This window comes from Ambystoma mexicanum, chromosome 6p, assembly GCF_040938575.1.
Source record: "Ambystoma mexicanum isolate Mex_15411 chromosome 6p, UKY_AmexF1_1, whole genome shotgun sequence".
Classification (NCBI taxonomy): domain Eukaryota; kingdom Metazoa; phylum Chordata; class Amphibia; order Caudata; family Ambystomatidae; genus Ambystoma; species Ambystoma mexicanum.
The window spans coordinates 58754202-58780811 of record NC_090935.1 but is presented as its reverse complement, the minus strand read 5'-3'; positions in this window follow the sequence as shown (position 1 = coordinate 58780811).

The window sequence follows — 26610 nt, the reverse complement described above, 5'->3', positions numbered from 1 at the left end:
GCATTTGGTGTGCTATCTTGGTCTTAGCTGGAGTCTGGCTGTTGCATTTTGCATGTGGTGTGCTATCTTGGTTTTAGCTGGAGTCTGGCTGTTGCACTTTGCATGCAGTGCGCTATCCTGGCCTTAGCTGGAATCTGGCTGTTGCATTTTGCATGCAGTGTGCTAGCTTGGTCTTACCTGGGGCCTGGCAGTTGCATTTGCATGCACTATTCTTGGTCTTAGCTTGGGTCTGGCTATTCCATTTTGCATGCAGTGTGCTATCTTGGCCTTAGCTGGAGTCTGGCTGTTGCATTTTGCATGCAGTGTGCTAGCTTGGTCTTAGCTGGGGCCTGGCTGTTGCATTTTACATGCGCTATGCTATCTTGGTCTTAGCTGGGGACTGGCTGTTGCACTTTGCATGCAGTGTGCTATCTTGGTCTTAGCTGGATTCTGGCTGTTGAACTTTGCATACAGTGTGCTATCTTGGCCTTAGCTGGAGTCTGGCTGTTGCACTTTGCATTCAGTGTGCTATCTTGGTCTTAGCTGGATTCTGGCTGTTGCATTTTGCATGCAGTGTGCTATCTTGGTCTTAGCTGGGGTCTGGCTGTTGCATTTTGCATGAAGCATGCTATCTTGGTTTTAGCTGGGGTTTGTCTGTTACATTTTGCATGCAGTGTGCTATCTTGGTCTTAGATGGAGTCTGGCTGTTGCATTGTGCATGCAGTTTGCTATCTTGGCCTTAGCTGGAGTCTGGCTGTTGCATTTTGCCTGCGGTGTGCTGTCTTGGTCTTAGCTGGAGTCTGGCTGTTGTATTTTGCCTGCAGTGTGCTGTCTTGGTCTTATCTGGAGTCTGGCTGTTGCATTTTGCCTGCAGTGTGCTATCTTGGCCTTAGCTGGAAGCTGACTGTTGCATTTTGCATGTGTTGTCCTATCTTGGTGTTAGCTGCTGTCTGGCTGTTGCTTTTTGCCTGAGGTGTGCTATCTTGGTCTAAGCTGGAGTCTGGCTGTTGCATTTTGCATGTGGTGTGCTATCTTGGTCTTAGCTGGAGTCTGGCTGTTGCATTTTGCATGTGGTGTGCTATCTTGACCTTAGCAGGAGTCTAGCTGTTGCATTTTGCATGCAGTGTGCTATCTTGGCCATATATGGAGTCTGGCTGTTGAACTTTGCATGCAGTGTGCTATATTGGTCTTAGCTGGATTCTGGCTGTTGCACTTTGCATGCAATGTGCTATCTTGGCCTTAGCTGGAGTCTGGCTGTTGCACTTTGCATGCAGTGCACTATCTCTTCCTTAGCTGGAATCCGGCTGTTGCACTTTGCATGCAGTGTGCTATCGTGGTCTTAGCTGGATTCTGGCTGTTGCATTTTGCATGCAGTGTGCTATCTTGGTCTTAGCCGGAGTCTGGAAGTTGCATTTTGCATGTGGTGTGCTATCTTGGTCTTAGCTGGGGTCTGGCTGTTGCATTTTGCATGCAGGGTGCTATCTTGGTCTTAGCTGGGGTCTGTCTGTTGCATTTTGCATGCAGTGTGCTACCATGATCTTAGCTGGGACCTGGCTGTTGCATTTTGCATGCACTATGCTATCTTGGTTTTAGCTATAGTCTGGCTGTTGCACTTTGCATGCAGTGTGCTATCTGTGTTTTAGCTGCAGTTTGGCTGTTGAATTTTGCATGCAGTGTGCTATCTTGGTCGTATCTGGAGTCTGGCTTTTGCATTTTGCATGCAGTGTATTATTTCTGTCTTAGATGTGGTCTGGCTGTTGCATTTTGCATGCAGTGTGCTTTCTTGGTCTTAGCTTGAGTCTGACTGTTGTATTTTGCATGCGTTGTGCTATCTTGGTCTTAGCTCGGCTTGGCTGTTGCATTTTGCATGCGCTATGCTATGTTGGTCTTAGCTGGAGTCAGTCTGTTGCACTTTGCATGCAGTGTGCTACCTTGGTCTTAGATGGAGTCTGGCTGTTGCATTGTGCATGCAGTGTGCTATCTTGGCGTTAGCTGGAGTTTGGCTGTTGCATTTTGCCTGCTGTGTGCTGTCTTGGTCTTACCTGGAGTCTGGCTGTTGTATTTTGCCTGCTGTGTGCTGTCTTGGTCTTAGCTGGAGTCTGGCTGTTGCATTTTGCCTGCAGTGTGCTATCTTGGCCTTAGCTGGAAGCTGACTGTTGCATTTTGCATGCATTGTGCTATCTTGGTTTTAGCTGGGGTCTGGCTGTTGCTTTTTGCCTGAGGTGTGCTATCCTGGTCTTAGCTAGAGTGTGGTTGCTGCGTTCTGCATGCAAAGTGCTTTCTTGGTCTTAGCTGGAGTCTGGCTGTTGCATTTTGCATGTGGTGTGCTATCTTGGTCTTAGCTGGAGTCTGGCTGTTGCATTTTGCATGTGGTGTGCTATCTTGGTCTACGGTGGAGTCTGGCTATTGCATTTTGCATGCGGTGTGCTATCTTGGTTTTAGCTGGAGTCTGGCTGTTGTACTTCGCAAGCAGTGTGCTATCATGGTTTTAGCTGGGCTCTGGCTGTTGCATTTTGCATTTGGTGTGCTATCTTGGTCTTAGCTGGAGTCTGGCTGTTGCATTTTGCATGTGGTGTGCTATCTTGGTTTTAGCTGGAGTCTGGCTGTTGCGCTTTGCATGCAGTGCGCTATCCTGGCCTTAGCTGGAATCTGGCTGTTGCATTTTGCATGCAGTGTGCTAGCTTGGTCTTACCTGGGGCCTGGCAGTTGCATTTTGCATGCACTATTCTTGGTCTTAGCTGGGGTCTGGCTTTTCCATTTTGCATGCAGTGTGCTATCTTGGCCTTAGCTGGAGTATGGCTGTTGCATTTTGCATGCAGTGTGCTAGCTTGGTCTTAGCTGGGGCCTGGCTGTTGCATTTTGCATGCGCTATGCTATCTTGGTCTTAGCTGGAGTCTGGCTGTTGCACTCTGCATGCAGTGCACTATCTCTGCCTTAGCTGGAATCTGGCTGTTGCACTTTGCATGCAGTGTGCTATCGTGGCCTTAGCTGGAGTCTGGCTGTTGCACTTTGCATGCAATGTGCTATCTTGGCCTTAGCTGGAGGATGGCTGTTGCACTTTGCATGCAGTGCACTATCTCTGCCTTAGCTGGAATCCGGCTGTTGCACTTTGCATGCAGTGTGCTATCGTGGTCTTAGCTGGATTCTGGCTGTTGCATTTTGCATGCAGTGTGCTATCTTGGTCTTAGCCGGAGTCTGGCAGTTGCATTTTGCATGTGGTGTGCTATCTTGGTCTTAGCTGGGGTCTGGCTGTTGCATTTTGCATGCAGTGTGCTATCATGGTCTTAGTTGGGATCTGGCTGTTGCATTTTGCATGAACTATGCTATCTTGGTCTTAGCCTGGGTCTGTCTGTTGCACTTTGCATGCGGTGTGCTATCTTGGCCTTAGCTGGAGTCTGGCTGTTGCATTTTGCATGCAGGGTGCTATCTTGGTCTTAGCTGGGGTCTGGCTGTTGCATTTTGCATGTGGTGTGCTATCTTGGTCTTAGCTGGAGTCTGACTGTTGCACTTTGCATGCAGTGTGCTATCTTGGTCTTAGATGGAGTCTGGCTGTTGCATTTGGCATGCAGGGTGCTATCCTGGTCTTAGCTGGGGTCTGGCTGTTGCATTTTGCATGTGGTGTGCTATCTTGGTCTTAGCTGGAGTCTTACTGTTGCACTTTGCATGCAGTGTGCTATCTTGCTCTTAGCTTAGTCTGGCTGTTGCATTTTGCATGTGCTATGCTATCTTAGTCTTAGCTGGGGTCTGGCTGTTGCACTTTGAATGCAGTGTGCTATCTTGGCCTTAGCTGGAGTCTAGCTGTTGCATCTTGCCTGCAGTGTGCTGTCTTGGTCTTAGCTCGAGTCTGGCTTTTGTATTTTGCCTGCAGTGTGCTGTCTTGGTCTTAGCTGTAGTCTGGCTGTTGCATTTTGCATGCAGGGTGCTATCTTGGTCTTAGCTGGGGTTGGCTGTTGCATTTTACATGCGCTATGCTATCTTGGTCTTAGCTGGAGTCAGTCCGTTGCACTTTGCATGCAGTGTGCTATCTTGGTCTTAGATGGAGTCTGGCTGTTGCATTGTGCCTGCAGTTTGCTATCTTGGCCTTAGCTGGAGTCTGGCTGTTGCATTTTGCCTGCGGTGTGCTGTCTTGGTCTTAGCTGGAGTCTGGCTGTTGTATTTTGCCTGCAGTGTGCTGTCTTGGTCTTAGCTGGAGTCTGGCTGTTGCATTTTGCCTGCAGTGTGCTATCTTGGCCTTAGCTGGAAGCTGACTGTTGCATTTTGCATGCGTTGTCCTATCTTGGTGTTAGCTGGTGTCTGGCTGTTGCTTTTTGCCTGAGGTGTGCTATCTTGGTCTAAGCTGGAGTCTGGCTGTTGCATTTTGCATGTGGTGTGCTATCTTGACCTTAGCAGGAATCTGGCTGTTGCATTTTGCCTGCAGTGTGCTGTCTTGGTCTTAGCTGGAGTCTGGCTGTTGCATTTTGCCTGCAGTGTGCTATCTTGGCCTTAGCTGGAAGCTGATTGTTGCATTTTGCATGCGTTGTCCTATCTTGGCGTTAGCTGAAGTCTGGCTGTTGCATTTTGCATGTGGTGTGCTATCTTGACCTTAGCAGGAGTCTGGCTGTTGCATTTTGCATGCAGTGTGCTAACTTGGCCGTATATGGAGTCTGGCTGTTGAACTTTGCATGCAGTGTGCTACCTTGGCCTTAGCTGGAGTCTGGCTGTTGCACTTTGCATGCGGTGTGCTATCTTGGTCTTAGCTGGATTCTGGCTGTTGAACTTTGCATGCAGTGTGCTATCTTGGCCTTAGCTGGAGTCTGGCTGTTGCACTTTGCATGGAGTGTGCTATCTTGGTCTTAGCTGGATTCTGGCCGTTGAACTTTGCATGCAGTGTGCTATCTTGGCCTTAGCTGGGCTCTGGCTGTTGCATTTTGCATTTGGTGTGCTATCTTGGTCTTAGCTGGAGTCTGGCTGTTGCATTTTGCATGTGGTGTGCTATCTTGATTTTAGCTGGAGTCTGGCTGTTGCACTTTGCATGCAGTGCGCTATCCTGGCCTTAGCTGGAATCTGGCTGTTGCATTTTGCATGCAGTGTGCTAGCTTGGTCTTACCTGGGGCCTGGCAGTTGCATTTTGCATGCACTATTCTTGGTCTTGGCTGGGGTCTGGCTATAACATTTTGCATGCAGTGTGCTATCTTGGCCTTAGCTGGAGTCTGACTGTTGCACTTTGCATTCAGTGAGCTATCTTGGTCTTAGCTTGATTCTGGCTGTTGCATTTTGCATGCAGTGTGCTATCTTGGTCTTAGCTGATGTCTGGCTGTTGCATTTTGCATGCAGCATGCTATCTTGGTTTTAGCTGGGGTCTGTCTGTTACATTTTGCATGCAGTGTGCTATCTTGGTCTTAAATGGAGTCTGGCTGTTGCATTGTGCATGCAGTTTGCTATCTTGGCCTTAGCTGGAGTCTGGCTGTTGCATTTTGCCTGCGGTGTGCTGTCTTGGTCTTACCTGGAGTCTGGCTGTTGTATTTTGCCTGCAGTGTGCTGTCTTGGTCTTATCTGGAGTCTGGCTGTTGCATTTTGCCTGCAGTGTGCTATCTTGGCCTTAGCTGGAAGCTGACTGTTGCATTTTGCATGTGTTGTCCTATCTTGGTGTTAGCTGCTGTCTGGCTGTTGCTTTTTGCCTGAGGTGTGCTATCTTGGTCTAAGCTGGAGTCTGGCTGTTGCATTTTGCATGTGGTGTGCTATCTTGGTCTTAGCTGGAGTCTGGCTGTTGCATTTTGCATGTGGTGTGCTATCTTGACCTTAGCAGGAGTCTAGCTGTTGCATTTTGCCTGCAGTGTGCTATCTTGGCCTTAGCTGGACGCTGACTGTTGCATTTTACATGCGGTGTGCTATATTGGTCTTAGCTGGAGTCTGACTGTTGCACCTTGCATGCAGTGTGCTATCTTGGTCTTAGCTCGCGTCTGGCTGTTGCACTTTGCATGCAGTGCACTATCTCTGCCTTAGCTGGAATCCGGCTGTTGCACTTTGCATGCAGTGTGCTATCGTGGTCTTAGCTGGATTCTGGCTGTTGCATTTTGCATGCAGTGTGCTATCTTGGTCTTAGCCGGAGTCTGGCTGTTGCATTTTGCATGCAGGGTGCTATCTTGGTTTTAGCTGGGGTCTATCTGTTGCATTTTGCATGCAGTGTGCTATCATGATCTTAGCTGGGACCTGGCTGTTGAATTTTGCATGCACTATGCTATCTTGGTTTTAGCTATAGTCTGGCTGTTGCACTTTGCATGCAGTGTGCTATCTGAGTTTTAGCTGGAGTTTGGCTGTTGAATTTTGCATGCAGTGTGCTATCTTGGTCGTATCTGGAGTCTGGCTTTTGCATTTTGCATGCAGTGTGTTATTTCTGTCTTAGATGGTGTCTGGCTGTTGCATTTTGCATGCAGTGTGCTTTCTTGGTCTTAGCTTGAGTCTGACTGTTGTATTTTGCATGCGTTGTGCTATTTTGGTCTTAGCTCGGGTTGGCTGTTGCATTTTGCATGCGCTATGCTATGTTGGTCTTAGCTGGAGTCAGTCTGTTGCACTTTGCATGCAGTGTGCTACCTTGGTCTTAGATGGAGTCTGGCTGTTGCATTGTGCATGCAGTGTGCTATCTTGGCGTTAGCTGGAGTTTGGCTGTTGCATTTTGCCTGCTGTGTGCTGTCTTGGTCTTAGCTGGAGTCTGGCTGTTGTATTTTGCCTGCAGTGTGCTGTCTTGGTCTTAGCTGGAGTCTGGCTGTTGCATTTTGCCTGCAGTGTGCTATTTTGGCCTTAGCTGGAAGCTGACTGTTGCATTTTGCATGCATTGTGCTTTCTTGGTCTTAGATGGAGTCTGGCTGTTGCATTTTGCATGTGGTGTGCTATCTTGGTCTTAGCTGGAGTCTGGCTGTTGCATTTTGCATGTGGTGTGCTATCTTGGTCTAAGGTGGAGTCTGGCTATTGCATTTTGCATGCGGTGTGCTATCTTGGTTTTAGCTGGAGTCTGGCTGTTGTACTTCGCAATCAGTGTGCTATCATGGTTTTAGCTGGGCTCTGGCTGTTGCATTTTGCATTTGGTGTGCTATCTTGGTCTTAGCTGGAGTCTGGCTGTTGCATTTTGCATGTGGTGTGCTATCTTGGTTTTAGCTGGAGTCTGGCTGTTGCACTTTGCATGCAGTGCGCTATCCTGGCCTTAGCTGTAATCTGGCTGTTGCATTTTGCATGCAGTGTGCTAGCTTTGTCTTACCTGGCGCCTGGCAGTTGCATTTTGCATGCACTATTCTTGGTCTTAGCTTGGGTCTGGCTATTCCATTTTGCATGCAGTGTGCTATCTTGGCCTTAGCTGGAGTCTGGCTGTTGCATTTTGCATGCAGTGTGCTAGCTTGGTCTTAGCTGGGGCCTGGCTGTTGCATTTTACATGCGCTATGCTATCTTGGTCTTAGCTGGGGACTGGCTGTTGCACTTTGCATGCAGTGTGCTATCTTGGCCTTAGCTGGAGTCTGGCTGTTGCACTTTGCATGGAGTATGCTATCTTGGTCTTAGCTGGATTCTGGCTGTTGAACTTTGCATACAGTGTGCTATCTTGGCTTTAGCTGGAGTCTGGCTGTTGCACTTTGCATGCAGTGTGCTATCTTGGTCTTAGCTGGATTCTGGCTGTTGAACTTTGCATACAGTGTGCTATCTTGGCCTTAGCTGAAGTCTGGCTGTTGCACTTTGCATTCAGTGTGCTATCTTGGTTTTAGCTGGATTCTGGCTGTTGCATTTTGCATGCAGTGTGCTATCTTGGTCTTAGCTGGGGTCTGGCTGTTGCATCTTGCATGCAGCATGCTATCTTGGTTTTAGCTGGGGTTTGTCTGTTACATTTTGCATGCAGTGTGCTATCTTGGTCTTAGATGGAGTCTGGCTGTTGCATTGTGCATGCAGTTTGCTATCTTGGCCTTAGCTGGAGTCTGGCTGTTGCATTTTGCCTGCAGTGTGCTGTCTTGGTCTTAGCTGGAGTCTGGCTGTTGTATTTTGCCTGCAGTGTGCTGTCTTGGTCTTATCTGGAGTCTGGCTGTTGCATTTTGCCTGCAGTGTGCTATCTTGGCCTTAGCTGGAAGCTGACTGTTGCATTTTGCATGTGTTGTCCTATCTTGGTGTTAGCTGCTGTCTGGCTGTTGCTTTTTGCCTGAGGTGTGCTATCTTGGTCTAAGCTGGAGTCTGGCTGTTGCATTTTGCATGTGGTGTGCTTTCTTGGTCTTAGCTGGAGTCTGGCTGTTGCATTTTGCATGTGGTGTGCTATATTGACCTTAGCAGGAGTCTAGCTGTTGCATTTTGCATGCAGTGTGCTATCTTGGCCGTATATGGAGTCTGGCTGTTGAACTTTGCATGCAGTGTGCTATATTGGTCTTAGCTGGATTCTGGCTGTTGCACTTTGCATGCAATGTGCTATCTTGGCCTTAGCTGGAGTCTGGCTGTTGCACTTTGCATGCAGTGCACTATCTCTGCCTTAGCTGGAATCCGGCTGTTGCACTTTGCATGCAGTGTGCTATCGTGGTCTTAGCTGGATTCTGGCTGTTGCATTTTGCATGCAGTGTGCTATCTTGGTCTTAGCCGGAGTCTGGCAGTTGCATTTTGCATGTGGTGTGCTATCTTGGTCTTAGCTGGGGTCTGGCTGTTGCATTTTGCATGCAGGGTGCTATCTTGGTCTTAGCTGGGGTCTGTCTGTTGCATTTTGCATGCAGTGTGCTATCATGATCTTAGCTGGGACCTGGCTGTTGCATTTTGCATGCACTATGCTATCTTGGTTTTAGCTATAGTCTGGCTGTTGCACTTTGCATGCAGTGTGCTATCTGCGTTTTAGCTGCAGTTTGGCTGTTGAATTTTGCATGCAGTGTGCTATCTTGGTCGTATCTGGAGTCTGGCTTTTGCATTTTGCATGCAGTGTATTATTTCTGTCTTAGATGTGGTCTGGCTGTTGCATTTTGCATGCAGTGTGCTTTCTTGGTCTTAGCTTGAGTCTGACTGTTGTATTTTGCATGCGTTGTGCTATCTTGGTCTTAGCTCGGCTTGGCTGTTGCATTTTGCATGCGCTATGCTATGTTGGTCTTAGCTGGAGTCAGTCTGTTGCACTTTGCATGCAGTGTGCTACCTTGGTCTTAGATGGAGTCTGGCTGTTGCATTGTGCATGCAGTGTGCTATCTTGGCGTTAGCTGGAGTTTGGCTGTTGCATTTTGCCTGCTGTGTGCTGTCTTGGTCTTACCTGGAGTCTGGCTGTTGTATTCTGCCTGCTGTGTGCTGTCTTGGTCTTAGCTGGAGTCTGGCTGTTGCATTTTGCCTGCAGTGTGCTATCTTGGCCTTAGCTGGAAGCTGACTGTTGCATTTTGCATGCATTGTGCTATCTTGGTTTTAGCTGGGGTCTGGCTGTTGCTTTTTGCCTGAGGTGTGCTATCCTGGTCTTAGCTGGAGTGTGGTTGCTGCGTTCTGCATGCAAAGTGCTTTCTTGGTCTTAGCTGGAGTCTGGCTGTTGCATTTTGCATGTGGTGTGCTATCTTGATCTTAGCTGGAGTCTGGCTGTTGCATTTTGCATGTGGTGTGCTATCTTGGTCTACGGTGGAGTCTGGCTATTGCATTTTGCATGTGGTGTGCTATCTTGGTTTTAGCTGGAGTCTGGCTGTTGTACTTCGCAAGCAGTGTGCTATCATGGTTTTAGCTGGGCTCTGGCTGTTGCATTTTGCATTTGGTGTGCTATCTTGGTCTTAGCTGGAGTCTGGCTGTTGCATTTTGCATGTGGTGTGCTATCTTGGTTTTAGCTGGAGTCTGGCTGTTGCGCTTTGCATGCAGTGCGCTATCCTGGCCTTAGCTGGAATCTGGCTGTTGCATTTTGCATGCAGTGTGCTATCTTGGCCTTAGCTGGAAGCTGACTGTTGCATTTTGCATGCGTTGTCCTATCTTGGTGTTAGCTGGTGTCTGGCTGTTGCTTTTTGCCTGAGGTGTGCTATCTTGGTCTAAGCTGGAGTCTGGCTGTTGCATTTTGCATGTGGTGTGCTATCTTGACCTTAGCAGGAATCTGGCTGTTGCATTTTGCCTGCAGTGTGCTGTCTTGGTCTTAGCTGGAGTCTGGCTGTTGCATTTTGCCTGCAGTGTGCTATCTTGGCCTTAGCTGGAAGCTGACTGTTGCATTTTGCATGCGTTGTCCTATCTTGGTGTTAGCTGGTGTCTGGCTGTTGCTTTTTGCCTGAGGTGTGCTATCTTGGTCTAAGCTGGAGTCTGGCTGTTGCATTTTGCATGTGGTGTGCTATCTTGACCTTAGCAGGAATCTGGCTGTTGCATTTTGCCTGCAGTGTGCTGTCTTGGTCTTAGCTGGAGTCTGGCTGTTGCATTTTGCCTGCAGTGTGCTATCTTGGCCTTAGCTGGAAGCTGATTGTTGCATTTTGCATGCGTTGTCCTATCTTGGCGTTAGCTGAAGTCTGGCTGTTGCATTTTGCATGTGGTGTGCTATCTTGACCTTAGCAGGAGTCTGGCTGTTGCATTTTGCATGCAGTGTGCTAACTTGGCCGTATATGGAGTCTGGCTGTTGAACTTTGCATGCAGTGTGCTACCTTGGCCTTAGCTGGAGTCTGGCTGTTGCACTTTGCATGCGGTGTGCTGTCTTGGTCTTAGCTGGAGTCTGGCTGTTGTATTTTGCCTGCAGTGTGCTGTCTTGGTCTTATCTGGAGTCTGGCTGTTGCATTTTGCCTGCAGTGTGCTATCTTGGCCTTAGCTGGAAGCTGACTGTTGCATTTTGCATGTGTTGTCCTATCTTGGTGTTAGCTGCTGTCTGGCTGTTGCTTTTTGCCTGAGGTGTGCTATCTTGGTCTAAGCTGGAGTCTGGCTGTTGCATTTTGCATGTGGTGTGCTATCTTGGTCTTAGCTGGAGTCTGGCTGTTGCATTTTGCATGTGGTGTGCTATCTTGACCTTAGCAGGAGTCTAGCTGTTGCATTTTGCATGCAGTGTGCTATCTTGGCCATATATGGAGTCTGGCTGTTGAACTTTGCATGCAGTGTGCTATATTGGTCTTAGCTGGATTCTGGCTGTTGCACTTTGCATGCAATGTGCTATCTTGGCCTTAGCTGGAGTCTGGCTGTTGCACTTTGCATGCAGTGCACTATCTCTTCCTTAGCTGGAATCCGGCTGTTGCACTTTGCATGCAGTGTGCTATCGTGGTCTTAGCTGGATTCTGGCTGTTGCATTTTGCATGCAGTGTGCTATCTTGGTCTTAGCCGGAGTCTGGAAGTTGCATTTTGCATGTGGTGTGCTATCTTGGTCTTAGCTGGGGTCTGGCTGTTGCATTTTGCATGCAGGGTGCTATCTTGGTCTTAGCTGGGGTCTGTCTGTTGCATTTTGCATGCAGTGTGCTACCATGATCTTAGCTGGGACCTGGCTGTTGCATTTTGCATGCACTATGCTATCTTGGTTTTAGCTATAGTCTGGCTGTTGCACTTTGCATGCAGTGTGCTATCTGTGTTTTAGCTGCAGTTTGGCTGTTGAATTTTGCATGCAGTGTGCTATCTTGGTCGTATCTGGAGTCTGGCTTTTGCATTTTGCATGCAGTGTATTATTTCTGTCTTAGATGTGGTCTGGCTGTTGCATTTTGCATGCAGTGTGCTTTCTTGGTCTTAGCTTGAGTCTGACTGTTGTATTTTGCATGCGTTGTGCTATCTTGGTCTTAGCTCGGCTTGGCTGTTGCATTTTGCATGCGCTATGCTATGTTGGTCTTAGCTGGAGTCAGTCTGTTGCACTTTGCATGCAGTGTGCTACCTTGGTCTTAGATGGAGTCTGGCTGTTGCATTGTGCATGCAGTGTGCTATCTTGGCGTTAGCTGGAGTTTGGCTGTTGCATTTTGCCTGCTGTGTGCTGTCTTGGTCTTACCTGGAGTCTGGCTGTTGTATTTTGCCTGCTGTGTGCTGTCTTGGTCTTAGCTGGAGTCTGGCTGTTGCATTTTGCCTGCAGTGTGCTATCTTGGCCTTAGCTGGAAGCTGACTGTTGCATTTTGCATGCATTGTGCTATCTTGGTTTTAGCTGGGGTCTGGCTGTTGCTTTTTGCCTGAGGTGTGCTATCCTGGTCTTAGCTGGAGTGTGGTTGCTGCATTCTGCATGCAAAGTGCTTTCTTGGTCTTAGCTGGAGTCTGGCTGTTGCATTTTGCATGTGGTGTGCTATCTTGGTCTTAGCTGGAGTCTGGCTGTTGCATTTTGCATGTGGTGTGCTATCTTGGTCTACGGTGGAGTCTGGCTATTGCATTTTGCATGCGGTGTGCTATCTTGGTTTTAGCTGGAGTCTGGCTGTTGTACTTCGCAAGCAGTGTGCTATCATGGTTTTAGCTGGGCTCTGGCTGTTGCATTTTGCATTTGGTGTGCTATCTTGGTCTTAGCTGGAGTCTGGCTGTTGCATTTTGCATGTGGTGTGCTATCTTGGTTTTAGCTGGAGTCTGGCTGTTGCGCTTTGCATGCAGTGCGCTATCCTGGCCTTAGCTGGAATCTGGCTGTTGCATTTTGCATGCAGTGTGCTAGCTTGGTCTTACCTGGGGCCTGGCAGTTGCATTTTGCATGCACTATTCTTGGTCTTAGCTGGGGTCTGGCTTTTCCATTTTGCATGCAGTGTGCTATCTTGGCCTTAGCTGGAGTATGGCTGTTGCATTTTGCATGCAGTGTGCTAGCTTGGTCTTAGCTGGGGCCTGGCTGTTGCATTTTGCATGCGCTATGCTATCTTGGTCTTAGCTGGAGTCTGGCTGTTGCACTCTGCATGCAGTGCACTATCTCTGCCTTAGCTGGAATCTGGCTGTTGCACTTTGCATGCAGTGTGCTATCGTGGCCTTAGCTGGAGTCTGGCTGTTGCACTTTGCATGCAATGTGCTATCTTGGCCTTAGCTGGAGGATGGCTGTTGCACTTTGCATGCAGTGCACTATCTCTGCCTTAGCTGGAATCCGGCTGTTGCACTTTGCATGCAGTGTGCTATCGTGGTCTTAGCTGGATTCTGGCTGTTGCATTTTGCATGCAGTGTGCTATCTTGGTCTTAGCCGGAGTCTGGCAGTTGCATTTTGCATGTGGTGTGCTATCTTGGTCTTAGCTGGGGTCTGGCTGTTGCATTTTGCATGCAGTGTGCTATCATGGTCTTAGTTGGGATCTGGCTGTTGCATTTTGCATGAACTATGCTATCTTGGTCTTAGCCTGGGTCTGTCTGTTGCACTTTGCATGCGGTGTGCTATCTTGGCCTTAGCTGGAGTCTGGCTGTTGCATTTTGCATGCAGGGTGCTATCTTGGTCTTAGCTGGGGTCTGGCTGTTGCATTTTGCATGTGGTGTGCTATCTTGGTCTTAGCTGGAGTCTGACTGTTGCACTTTGCATGCAGTGTGCTATCTTGGTCTTAGATGGAGTCTGGCTGTTGCATTTGGCATGCAGGGTGCTATCCTGGTCTTAGCTGGGGTCTGGCTGTTGCATTTTGCATGTGGTGTGCTATCTTGGTCTTAGCTGGAGTCTTACTGTTGCACTTTGCATGCAGTGTGCTATCTTGCTCTTAGCTTAGTCTGGCTGTTGCATTTTGCATGTGCTATGCTATCTTAGTCTTAGCTGGGGTCTGGCTGTTGCACTTTGAATGCAGTGTGCTATCTTGGCCTTAGCTGGAGTCTAGCTGTTGCATCTTGCCTGCAGTGTGCTGTCTTGGTCTTAGCTCGAGTCTGGCTTTTGTATTTTGCCTGCAGTGTGCTGTCTTGGTCTTAGCTGTAGTCTGGCTGTTGCATTTTGCATGCAGGGTGCTATCTTGGTCTTAGCTGGGGTTGGCTGTTGCATTTTACATGCGCTATGCTATCTTGGTCTTAGCTGGAGTCAGTCCGTTGCACTTTGCATGCAGTGTGCTATCTTGGTCTTAGATGGAGTCTGGCTGTTGCATTGTGCCTGCAGTTTGCTATCTTGGCCTTAGCTGGAGTCTGGCTGTTGCATTTTGCCTGCGGTGTGCTGTCTTGGTCTTAGCTGGAGTCTGGCTGTTGTATTTTGCCTGCAGTGTGCTGTCTTGGTCTTAGCTGGAGTCTGGCTGTTGCATTTTGCCTGCAGTGTGCTATCTTGGCCTTAGCTGGAAGCTGACTGTTGCATTTTGCATGCGTTGTCCTATCTTGGTGTTAGCTGGTGTCTGGCTGTTGCTTTTTGCCTGAGGTGTGCTATCTTGGTCTAAGCTGGAGTCTGGCTGTTGCATTTTGCATGTGGTGTGCTATCTTGACCTTAGCAGGAATCTGGCTGTTGCATTTTGCCTGCAGTGTGCTGTCTTGGTCTTAGCTGGAGTCTGGCTGTTGCATTTTGCCTGCAGTGTGCTATCTTGGCCTTAGCTGGAAGCTGATTGTTGCATTTTGCATGCGTTGTCCTATCTTGGCGTTAGCTGAAGTCTGGCTGTTGCATTTTGCATGTGGTGTGCTATCTTGACCTTAGCTGGAGTCTGGCTGTTGCACTTTGCATGCGGTGTGCTATCTTGGTCTTAGCTGGATTCTGGCTGTTGAACTTTGCATGCAGTGTGCTATCTTGGCCTTACCTGGGGCCTGGCAGTTGCATTTTGCATGCACTATTCTTGGTCTTGGCTGGGGTCTGGCTATAACATTTTGCATGCAGTGTGCTAACTTGGCCGTATATGGAGTCTGGCTGTTGAACTTTGCATGCAGTGTGCTACCTTGGCCTTAGCTGGAGTCTGGCTGTTGCACTTTGCATGCGGTGTGCTATCTTGGTCTTAGCTGGATTCTGGCTGTTGAACTTTGCATGCAGTGTGCTATCTTGGCCTTAGCTGGAGTCTGGCTGTTGCACTTTGCATGGAGTGTGCTATCTTGGTCTTAGCTGGATTCTGGCCGTTGAACTTTGCATGCAGTGTGCTATCTTGGCCTTAGCTGGGCTCTGGCTGTTGCATTTTGCATTTGGTGTGCTATCTTGGTCTTAGCTGGAGTCTGGCTGTTGCATTTTGCATGTGGTGTGCTATCTTGATTTTAGCTGGAGTCTGGCTGTTGCACTTTGCATGCAGTGCGCTATCCTGGCCTTAGCTGGAATCTGGCTGTTGCATTTTGCATGCAGTGTGCTAGCTTGGTCTTACCTGGGGCCTGGCAGTTGCATTTTGCATGCACTATTCTTGGTCTTGGCTGGGGTCTGGCTATAACATTTTGCATGCAGTGTGCTATCTTGGCCTTAGCTGGAGTCTGACTGTTGCACTTTGCATTCAGTGAGCTATCTTGGTCTTAGCTTGATTCTGGCAGTTGCATTTTGCATGCAGTGTGCTATCTTGGTCTTAGCTGATGTCTGGCTGTTGCATTTTGCATGCAGCATGCTATCTTGGTTTTAGCTGGGGTCTGTCTGTTACATTTTGCATGCAGTGTGCTATCTTGGTCTTAAATGGAGTCTGGCTGTTGCATTGTGCATGCAGTTTGCTATCTTGGCCTTAGCTGGAGTCTGGCTGTTGCATTTTGCCTGCGGTGTGCTGTCTTGGTCTTACCTGGAGTCTGGCTGTTGTATTTTGCCTGCAGTGTGCTGTCTTGGTCTTATCTGGAGTCTGGCTGTTGCATTTTGCCTGCAGTGTGCTATCTTGGCCTTAGCTGGAAGCTGACTGTTGCATTTTGCATGTGTTGTCCTATCTTGGTGTTAGCTGCTGTCTGGCTGTTGCTTTTTGCCTGAGGTGTGCTATCTTGGTCTAAGCTGGAGTCTGGCTGTTGCATTTTGCATGTGGTGTGCTATCTTGGTCTTAGCTGGAGTCTGGCTGTTGCATTTTGCATGTGGTGTGCTATCTTGACCTTAGCAGGAGTCTAGCTGTTGCATTTTGCCTGCAGTGTGCTATCTTGGCCTTAGCTGGACGCTGACTGTTGCATTTTACATGCGGTGTGCTATATTGGTCTTAGCTGGAGTCTGACTGTTGCACCTTGCATGCAGTGTGCTATCTTGGTCTTAGCTCGCGTCTGGCTGTTGCACTTTGCATGCAGTGCACTATCTCTGCCTTAGCTGGAATCCGGCTGTTGCACTTTGCATGCAGTGTGCTATCGTGGTCTTAGCTGGATTCTGGCTGTTGCATTTTGCATGCAGTGTGCTATCTTGGTCTTAGCCGGAGTCTGGCTGTTGCATTTTGCATGCAGGGTGCTATCTTGGTTTTAGCTGGGGTCTATCTGTTGCATTTTGCATGCAGTGTGCTATCATGATCTTAGCTGGGACCTGGCCGTTGAATTTTGCATGCACTATGCTATCTTGGTTTTAGCTATAGTCTGGCTGTTGCACTTTGCATGCAGTGTGCTATCTGAGTTTTAGCTGGAGTTTGGCTGTTGAATTTTGCATGCAGTGTGCTATCTTGGTCGTATCTGGAGTCTGGCTTTTGCATTTTGCATGCAGTGTGTTATTTCTGTCTTAGATGGTGTCTGGCTGTTGCATTTTGCATGCAGTGTGCTTTCTTGGTCTTAGCTTGAGTCTGACTGTTGTATTTTGCATGCGTTGTGCTATTTTGGTCTTAGCTCGGGTTGGCTGTTGCATTTTGCATGCGCTATGCTATGTTGGTCTTAGCTGGAGTCAGTCTGTTGCACTTTGCATGCAGTGTGCTACCTTGGTCTTAGATGGAGTCTGGCTGTTGCATTGTGCATGCAGTGTGCTATCTTGGCGTTAGCTGGAGTTTGGCTGTTGCATTTTGCCTGCTGTGTGCTGTCTTGGTCTTAGCTGGAGTCTGGCTGTTGTATTTTGCCTGCAGTGTGCTGTCTTGGTCTTAGCTGGAGTCTGGCTGTTGCATTTTGCCTGCAGTGTGCTATTTTGGCCTTAGCTGGAAGCTGACTGTTGCATTTTGCATGCATTGTGCTTTCTTGGTCTTAGATGGAGTCTGGCTGTTGCATTTTGCATGTGGTGTGCTATCTTGGTCTTAGCTGGAGTCTGGCTGTTGCATTTTGCATGTGGTGTGCTATCTTGGTCTAAGGTGGAGTCTGGCTATTGCATTTTGCATGCGGTGTGCTATCTTGGTTTTAGCTGGAGTCTGGCTGTTGTACTTCGCAATCAGTGTGCTATCATGGTTTTAGCTGGGCTCTGGCTGTTGCATTTTGCATTTGGTGTGCTATCTTGGTCTTAGCTGGAGTCTGGCTGTTGCATTTTGCATGTGGTGTGCTATCTTGGTTTTAGCTGGAGTCTGGCTGTTGCACTTTGCATGCAGTGCGCTATCCTGGCCTTAGCTGTAATCTGGCTGTTGCATTTTGCATGCAGTGTGCTAGCTTTGTCTTACCTGGCGCCTGGCAGTTGCATTTTGCATGCACTATTCTTGGTCTTAGCTTGGGTCTGGCTATTCCATTTTGCATGCAGTGTGCTATCTTGGCCTTAGCTGGAGTCTGGCTGTTGCATTTTGCATGCAGTGTGCTAGCTTGGTCTTAGCTGGGGCCTGGCTGTTGCATTTTACATGCGCTATGCTATCTTGGTCTTAGCTGGGGACTGGCTGTTGCACTTTGCATGCAGTGTGCTATCTTGGCCTTAGCTGGAGTCTGGCTGTTGCACTTTGCATGCAGTATGCTATCTTGGTCTTAGCTGGATTCTGGCTGTTGAACTTTGCATACAGTGTGCTATCTTGGCCTTAGCTGGAGTCTGGCTGTTGCACTTTGCATGCAGTGTGCTATCTTGGTCTTAGCTGGATTCTGGCTGTTGAACTTTGCATACAGTGTGCTATCTTGGCCTTAGCTGAAGTCTGGCTGTTGCACTTTGCATTCAGTGTGCTATCTTGGTTTTAGCTGGATTCTGGCTGTTGCATTTTGCATGCAGTGTGCTATCTTGGTCTTAGCTGGGGTCTGGCTGTTGCATCTTGCATGCAGCATGCTATCTTGGTTTTAGCTGGGGTTTGTCTGTTACATTTTGCATGCAGTGTGCTATCTTGGTCTTAGATGGAGTCTGGCTGTTGCATTGTGCATGCAGTTTGCTATCTTGGCCTTAGCTGGAGTCTGGCTGTTGCATTTTGCCTGCAGTGTGCTGTCTTGGTCTTAGCTGGAGTCTGGCTGTTGTATTTTGCCTGCAGTGTGCTGTCTTGGTCTTATCTGGAGTCTGGCTGTTGCATTTTGCCTGCAGTGTGCTATCTTGGCCTTAGCTGGAAGCTGACTGTTGCATTTTGCATGTGTTGTCCTATCTTGGTGTTAGCTGCTGTCTGGCTGTTGCTTTTTGCCTGAGGTGTGCTATCTTGGTCTAAGCTGGAGTCTGGCTGTTGCATTTTGCATGTGGTGTGCTATCTTGGTCTTAGCTGGAGTCTGGCTGTTGCATTTTGCATGTGGTGTGCTATATTGACCTTAGCAGGAGTCTAGCTGTTGCATTTTGCATGCAGTGTGCTATCTTGGCCGTATATGGAGTCTGGCTGTTGAACTTTGCATGCAGTGTGCTATATTGGTCTTAGCTGGATTCTGGCTGTTGCACTTTGCATGCAATGTGCTATCTTGGCCTTAGCTGGAGTCTGGCTGTTGCACTTTGCATGCAGTGCACTATCTCTGCCTTAGCTGGAATCCGGCTGTTGCACTTTGCATGCAGTGTGCTATCGTGGTCTTAGCTGGATTCTGGCTGTTGCATTTTGCATGCAGTGTGCTATCTTGGTCTTAGCCGGAGTCTGGCAGTTGCATTTTGCATGTGGTGTGCTATCTTGGTCTTAGCTGGGGTCTGGCTGTTGCATTTTGCATGCAGGGTGCTATCTTGGTCTTAGCTGGGGTCTGTCTGTTGCATTTTGCATGCAGTGTGCTATCATGATCTTAGCTGGGACCTGGCTGTTGCATTTTGCATGCACTATGCTATCTTGGTTTTAGCTATAGTCTGGCTGTTGCACTTTGCATGCAGTGTGCTATCTGCGTTTTAGCTGCAGTTTGGCTGTTGAATTTTGCATGCAGTGTGCTATCTTGGTCGTATCTGGAGTCTGGCTTTTGCATTTTGCATGCAGTGTATTATTTCTGTCTTAGATGTGGTCTGGCTGTTGCATTTTGCATGCAGTGTGCTTTCTTGGTCTTAGCTTGAGTCTGACTGTTGTATTTTGCATGCGTTGTGCTATCTTGGTCTTAGCTCGGCTTGGCTGTTGCATTTTGCATGCGCTATGCTATGTTGGTCTTAGCTGGAGTCAGTCTGTTGCACTTTGCATGCAGTGTGCTACCTTGGTCTTAGATGGAGTCTGGCTGTTGCATTGTGCATGCAGTGTGCTATCTTGGCGTTAGCTGGAGTTTGGCTGTTGCATTTTGCCTGCTGTGTGCTGTCTTGGTCTTACCTGGAGTCTGGCTGTTGTATTTTGCCTGCTGTGTGCTGTCTTGGTCTTAGCTGGAGTCTGGCTGTTGCATTTTGCCTGCAGTGTGCTATCTTGGCCTTAGCTGGAAGCTGACTGTTGCATTTTGCATGCATTGTGCTATCTTGGTTTTAGCTGGGGTCTGGCTGTTGCTTTTTGCCTGAGGTGTGCTATCCTGGTCTTAGCTGGAGTGTGGTTGCTGCGTTCTGCATGCAAAGTGCTTTCTTGGTCTTAGCTGGAGTCTGGCTGTTGCATTTAGCATGTGGTGTGCTATCTTGGTCTTAGCTGGAGTCTGGCTGTTGCATTTTGCATGTGGTGTGCTATCTTGGTCTACGGTGGAGTCTGGCTATTGCATTTTGCATGCGGTGTGCTATCTTGGTTTTAGCTGGAGTCTGGCTGTTGTACTTCGCAAGCAGTGTGCTATCATGGTTTTAGCTGGGCTCTGGCTGTTGCATTTTGCATTTGGTGTGCTATCTTGGTCTTAGCTGGAGTCTGGCTGTTGCATTTTGCATGTGGTGTGCTATCTTGGTTTTAGCTGGAGTCTGGCTGTTGCGCTTTGCATGCAGTGCGCTATCCTGGCCTTAGCTGGAATCTGGCTGTTGCATTTTGCATGCAGTGTGCTAGCTTGGTCTTACCTGGGGCCTGGCAGTTGCATTTTGCATGCACTATTCTTGGTCTTAGCTGGGGTCTGGCTTTTCCATTTTGCATGCAGTGTGCTATCTTGGCCTTAGCTGGAGTATGGCTGTTGCATTTTGCATGCAGTGTGCTAGCTTGGTCTTAGCTGGGGCCTGGCTGTTGCATTTTGCATGCGCTATGCTATCTTGGTCTTAGCTGGGGTCTGGCTGTTGCACTCTGCATGCAGTGCACTATCTCTGCCTTAGCTGGAATCTGGCTGTTGCACTTTGCATGCAGTGTGCTATCGTGGCCTTAGCTGGAGTCTGGCTGTTGCACTTTGCATGCAATGTGCTATCTTGGCCTTAGCTGGAGGATGGCTGTTGCACTTTGCATGCAGTGCACTATCTCTGCCTTAGCTGGAATCCGGCTGTTGCACTTTGCATGCAGTGTGCTATCGTGGTCTTAGCTGGATTCTGGCTGTTGCATTTTGCATGCAGTGTGCTATCTTGGTCTTAGCCGGAGTCTGGCAGTTGCATTTTGCATGTGGTGTGCTATCTTGGTCTTAGCTGGGGTCTGGCTGTTGCATTTTGCATGCAGTGTGCTATCATGGTCTTAGTTGGGATCTGGCTGTTGCATTTTGCATGAACTATGCTATCTTGGTCTTAGCCTGGGTCTGTCTGTTGCACTTTGCATGCGGTGTGCTATCTTGGCCTTAGCTGGAGTCTGGCTGTTGCATTTTGCATGCAGGGTGCTATCTTGGTCTTAGCTGGGGTCTGGCTGTTGCATTTTGCATGTGGTGTGCTATCTTGGTCTTAGCTGGAGTCTGACTGTTGCACTTTGCATGCAGTGTGCTATCTTGGTCTTAGATGGAGTCTGGCTGTTGCATTTGGCATGCAGGGTGCTATCCTGGTCTTAGCTGGGGTCTGGCTGTTGCATTTTGCATGTGGTGTGCTATCTTGGTCTTAGCTGGAGTCTTACTGTTGCACTTTGCATGCAGTGTGCTATCTTGCTCTTAGCTTAGTCTGGCTGTTGCATTTTGCATGTGCTATGCTATCTTAGTCTTAGCTGGGGTCTGGCTGTTGCACTTTGAATGCAGTGTGCTATCTTGGCCTTAGCTGGAGTCTAGCTGTTGCATCTTGCCTGCAGTGTGCTGTCTTGGTCTTAGCTCGAGTCTGGCTTTTGTATTTTGCCTGCAGTGTGCTGTCTTGGTCTTAGCTGTGGTCTGGCTGTTGCATTTTGCATGCAGGGTGCTATCTTGGTCTTAGCTGGGGTTGGCTGTTGCATTTTACATGCGCTATGCTATCTTGGTCTTAGCTGGAGTCAGTCCGTTGCACTTTGCATGCAGTGTGCTATCTTGGTCTTAGATGGAGTCTGGCTGTTGCATTGTGCCTGCAGTTTGCTATCTTGGCCTTAGCTGGAGTCTGGCTGTTGCATTTTGCCTGCGGTGTGCTGTCTTGGTCTTAGCTGGAGTCTGGCTGTTGTATTTTGCCTGCAGTGTGCTGTCTTGGTCTTAGCTGGAGTCTGGCTGTTGCATTTTGCCTGCAGTGTGCTATCTTGGCCTTAGCTGGAAGCTGACTGTTGCATTTTGCATGCGTTGTCCTATCTTGGTGTGAGCTGGTGTCTGGCTGTTACTTTTTGCCTGAGGTGTGCTATCTTGGTCTAAGCTGGAGTCTGGCTGTTGCATTTTGCATGTGGTGTGCTATCTTGACCTTAGCAGGAATCTGGCTGTTGCATTTTGCCTGCAGTGTGCTGTCTTGGTCTTAGCTGGAGTCTGGCTGTTGCATTTTGCCTGCAGTGTGCTATCTTGGCCTTAGCTGGAAGCTGATTGTTGCATTTTGCATGCGTTGTCCTATCTTGGCGTTAGCTGGAGTCTGGCTGTTGCATTTTGCATGTGGTGTGCTATCTTGACCTTAGCAGGAGTCTGGCTGTTGCATTTTGCATGCAGTGTGCTAACTTGGCCGTATATGGAGTCTGGCTGTTGAACTTTGCATGCAGTGTGCTACCTTGGCCTTAGCTGGAGTCTGGCTGTTGCACTTTGCATGCGGTGTGCTATCTTGGTCTTAGCTGGATTCTGGCTGTTGAACTTTGCATGCAGTGTGCTATCTTGGCCTTAGCTGGAGTCTGGCTGTTGCACTTTGCATGGAGTGTGCTATCTTGGTCTTAGCTGGATTCTGGCCGTTGAACTTTGCATGCAGTGTGCTATCTTGGCCTTAGCTGGGCTCTGGCTGTTGCATTTTGCATTTGGTGTGCTATCTTGGTCTTAGCTGGAGTCTGGCTGTTGCATTTTGCATGTGGTGTGCTATCTTGATTTTAGCTGGAGTCTGGCTGTTGCACTTTGCATGCAGTGCGCTATCCTGGCCTTAGCTGGAATCTGGCTGTTGCATTTTGCATGCAGTGTGCTAGCTTGGTCTTACCTGGGGCCTGGCAGTTGCATTTTGCATGCACTATTCTTGGTCTTGGCTGGGGTCTGGCTATTCCATTTTGCATGCAGTGTGCTATCTTGGCCTTAGCTGGAGTCTGACTGTTGCACTTTGCATTCAGTGTGCTATCTTGGTCTTAGCTTGATTCTGGCTGTTGCATTTTGCATGCAGTGTGCTATCTTGGTCTTAGCTGATGTCTGGCTGTTGCATTTTGCATGCAGCATGCTATCTTGGTTTTAGCTGGGGTTTGTCTGTTACATTTTGCATGCAGTGTGCTATCTTGGTCTTAAATGGAGTCTGGCTGTTGCATTGTGCATGCAGTTTGCTATCTTGGCCTTAGCTGGAGTCTGGCTGTTGCATTTTGCCTGCGGTGTGCTGTCTTGGTCTTACCTGGAGTCTGGCTGTTGCACTTTGCATGGATTGTGCTATCTTGGTCTTAGCTGGATTCTGGCCGTTGAACTTTGCATGCAGTGTGCTATCTTGGCCTTAGCTGGGCTCTGGCTGTTGCATTTTGCATTTGGTGTGCTATCTTGGTCTTAGCTGGAGTCTGGCTGTTGCATTTTGCATGTGGTGTGCTATCTTGATTTTAGCTGGAGTCTGGCTGTTGCACTTTGCATGCAGTGCGCTATCCTGGCCTTAGCTGGAATCTGGCTGTTGCATTTTGCATGCAGTGTGCTAGCTTGGTCTTACCTGGGGCCTGGCAGTTGCATTTTGCATGCACTATTCTTGGTCTTGGCTGGGGTCTGGCTATTCCATTTTGCATGCAGTGTGCTATCTTGGCCTTAGCTGGAGTCTGACTGTTGCACTTTGCATTCAGTGTGCTATCTTGGTCTTAGCTTGATTCTGGCTGTTGCATTTTGCATGCAGTGTGCTATCTTGGTCTTAGCTGATGTCTGGCTGTTGCATTTTGCATGCAGCATGCTATCTTGGTTTTAGCTGGGGTTTGTCTGTTACATTTTGCATGCAGTGTGCTATCTTGGTCTTAAATGGAGTCTGGCTGTTGCATTGTGCATGCAGTTTGCTATCTTGGCCTTAGCTGGAGTCTGGCTGTTGCATTTTGCCTGCGGTGTGCTGTCTTGGTCTTACCTGGAGTCTGGCTGTTGTATTTTGCCTGCAGTGTGCTGTCTTGGTCTTATCTGGAGTCTGGCTGTTGCATTTTGCCTGCAGTGTGCTATCTTGGCCTTAGCTGGAAGCTGACTGTTGCATTTTGCATCTGTTGTCCTATCTTGGTGTTAGCTGCTGTCTGGCTGTTGCATTTTGCATGTGGTGTGCTATCTTGGTCTTAGCTGGAGTCTGGCTGTTGCATTTTGCATGTGGTGTGCTATCTTGACCTTAGCAGGAGTCTAGCTGTTGCATTTTACCTGCAGTGTGCTATCTTGGCCTTAGCTGGACGCTGACTGTTGCATTTTACATGCGGTGTGCTATATTGGTCTTAGCTGGAGTCTGACTGTTGCACCTTGCATGCAGTGTGCTATCTTGGTCTTAGCTCGCGTCTGGCTGTTGCACTTTGCATGCAGTGCACTATCTCTGCCTTAGCTGGAATCCGGCTGTTGCACTTTGCATGCAGTGTGCTATCGTGGTCTTAGCTGGATTCTGGCTGTTGCATTTTGCATGCAGTGTGCTATCTTGGTCTTAGCCGGAGTCTGGCTGTTGCATTTTGCATGCAGGGTGCTATCTTGGTTTTAGCTGGGGTCTATCTGTTGCATTTTGCATGCAGTGTGCTATCATGATCTTAGCTGGGACCTGGCTGTTGAATTTTGCATGCACTATGCTATCTTGGTTTTAGCTATAGTCTGGCTGTTGCACTTTGCATGCAGTGTGCTATCTGAGTTTTAGCTGGAGTTTGGCTGTTGAATTTTGCATGCAGTGTGCTATCTTGGTCGTATCTGGAGTCTGGCTTTTGCATTTTGCATGCAGTGTGTTATTTCTGTCTTAGATGGTGTTTGGCTGTTGCATTTTGCATGCAGTGTGCTTTCTTGGTCTTAGCTTGAGTCTGACTGTTGTATTTTGCATGCGTTGTGCTATTTTGGTCTTAGCTCGGGTTGGCTGTTGCATTTTGCATGCGCTATGCTATGTTGGTCTTAGCTGGAGTCAGTCTGTTGCATTTTGCATGCAGTGTGCTACCTTGGTCTTAGATGGAGTCTGGCTGTTGCATTGTGCATGCAGTGTGCTATCTTGGCGTTAGCTGGAGTTTGGCTGTTGCATTTTGCCTGCTGTGGCCTGTCTTGGTCTTAGCTGGAGTCTGGCTGTTGTATTTTGCCTGCAGTGTGCTGTCTTGGTCTTAGCTGGAGTCTGGCTGTTGCATTTTGCCTGCAGTGTGCTATTTTGGCCTTAGCTGGAAGCTGACTGTTGCATTTTGCATGCATTGTGCTTTCTTGGTCTTAGATGGAGTCTGGCTGTTGCATTTTGCATGTGGTGTGCTATCTTGGTCTTAACTGGAGTCTGGCTGTTGAATTTTGCATGTGGTGTGCTATCTTGGTCTAAGGTGGAGTCTGGCTATTGCATTTTGCATGCGGTGTGCTATCTTGGTTTTAGCTGGAGTCTGGCTGTTGTACTTCGCAATCAGTGTGCTATCATGGTTTTAGCTGGGCTCTGGCTGTTGCATTTTGCATTTGGTGTGCTATCTTGGTCTTAGCTGGAGTCTGGCTGTTGCATTTTGCATGTGGTGTGCTATCTTGGTTTTAGCTGGAGTCTGGCTGTTGCACTTTGCATGCAGTGCGCTATCCTGGCCTTAGCTGTAATCTGGCTGTTGCATTTTGCATGCAGTGTGCTAGCTTTGTCTTACCTGGCGCCTGGCAGTTGCATTTTGCATGCACTATTCTTGGTCTTAGCTTGGGTCTGGCTATTCCATTTTGCATGCAGTGTGCTATCTTGGCCTTAGCTGGAGTCTGGCTGTTGCATTTTGCATGCAGTGTGCTAGCTTGGTCTTAGCTGGGGCCTGGCTGTTGCATTTTACATGCGCTATGCTATCTTGGTCTTAGCTGGGGACTGGCTGTTGCACTTTGCATGCAGTGTGCTATCTTGGCCTTAGCTGGAGTCTGGCTGTTGCACTTTGCATGCAGTATGCTATCTTGGTCTTAGCTGGATTCTGGCTGTTGAACTTTGCATACAGTGTGCTATCTTGGCCTTAGCTGGAGTCTGGCTGTTGCACTTTGCATGCAGTGTGCTATCTTGGTCTTAGCTGGATTCTGGCTGTTGAACTTTGCATACAGTGTGCTATCTTGGCCTTAGCTGAAGTCTGGCTGTTGCACTTTGCATTCAGTGTGCTATCTTGGTTTTAGCTGGATTCTGGCTGTTGCATTTTGCATGCAGTGTGCTATCTTGGTCTTAGCTGGGGTCTGGCTGTTGCATTTTGCATGCAGCATGCTATCTTGGTTTTAGCTGGGGTTTGTCTGTTACATTTTGCATGCAGTGTGCTATCTTGGTCTTAGATGGAGTCTGGCTGTTGCATTGTGCATGCAGTTTGCTATCTTGGCCTTAGCTGGAGTCTGGCTGTTGCATTTTGCCTGCAGTGTGCTGTCTTGGTCTTAGCTGGAGTCTGGCTGTTGTATTTTGCCCGCAGTGTGCTGTCTTGGTCTTATCTGGAGTCTGGCTGTTGCATTTTGCCTGCAGTGTGCTATCTTGGCCTTAGCTGGAAGCTGACTGTTGCATTTTGCATGTGTTGTCCTATCTTGGTGTTAGCTGCTGTCTGGCTGTTGCTTTTTGCCTGAGGTGTGCTATCTTGGTCTAAGCTGGAGTCTGGCTGTTGCATTTTGCATGTGGTGTGCTATCTTGGTCTTAGCTGGAGTCTGGCTGTTGCATTTTGCATGTGGTGTGCTATATTGACCTTAGCAGGAGTCTAGCTGTTGCATTTTGCATGCAGTGTGCTATCTTGGCCGTATATGGAGTCTGGCTGTTGAACTTTGCATGCAGTGTGCTATATTGGTCTTAGCTGGATTCTGGCTGTTGCACTTTGCATGCAATGTGCTATCTTGGCCTTAGCTGGAGTCTGGCTGTTGCACTTTGCATGCAGTGCACTATCTCTGCCTTAGCTGGAATCTGGCTGTTGCACTTTGCATGCAGTGTGCTATCGTGGTCTTAGCTGGATTCTGGCTGTTGCATTTTGCATGCAGTGTGCTATCTTGGTCTTAGCCGGAGTCTGGCAGTTGCATTTTGCATGTGGTGTGCTATCTTGGTCTTAGCTGGGGTCTGGCTGTTGCATTTTGCATGCAGGGTGCTATCTTGGTCTTAGCTGGGGTCTGTCTGTTGCATTTTGCATGCAGTGTGCTATCATGATCTTAGCTGGGACCTGGCTGTTGCATTTTGCATGCACTATGCTATCTTGGTTTTAGCTATAGTCTGGCTGTTGCACTTTGCATGCAGTGTGCTATCTGCGT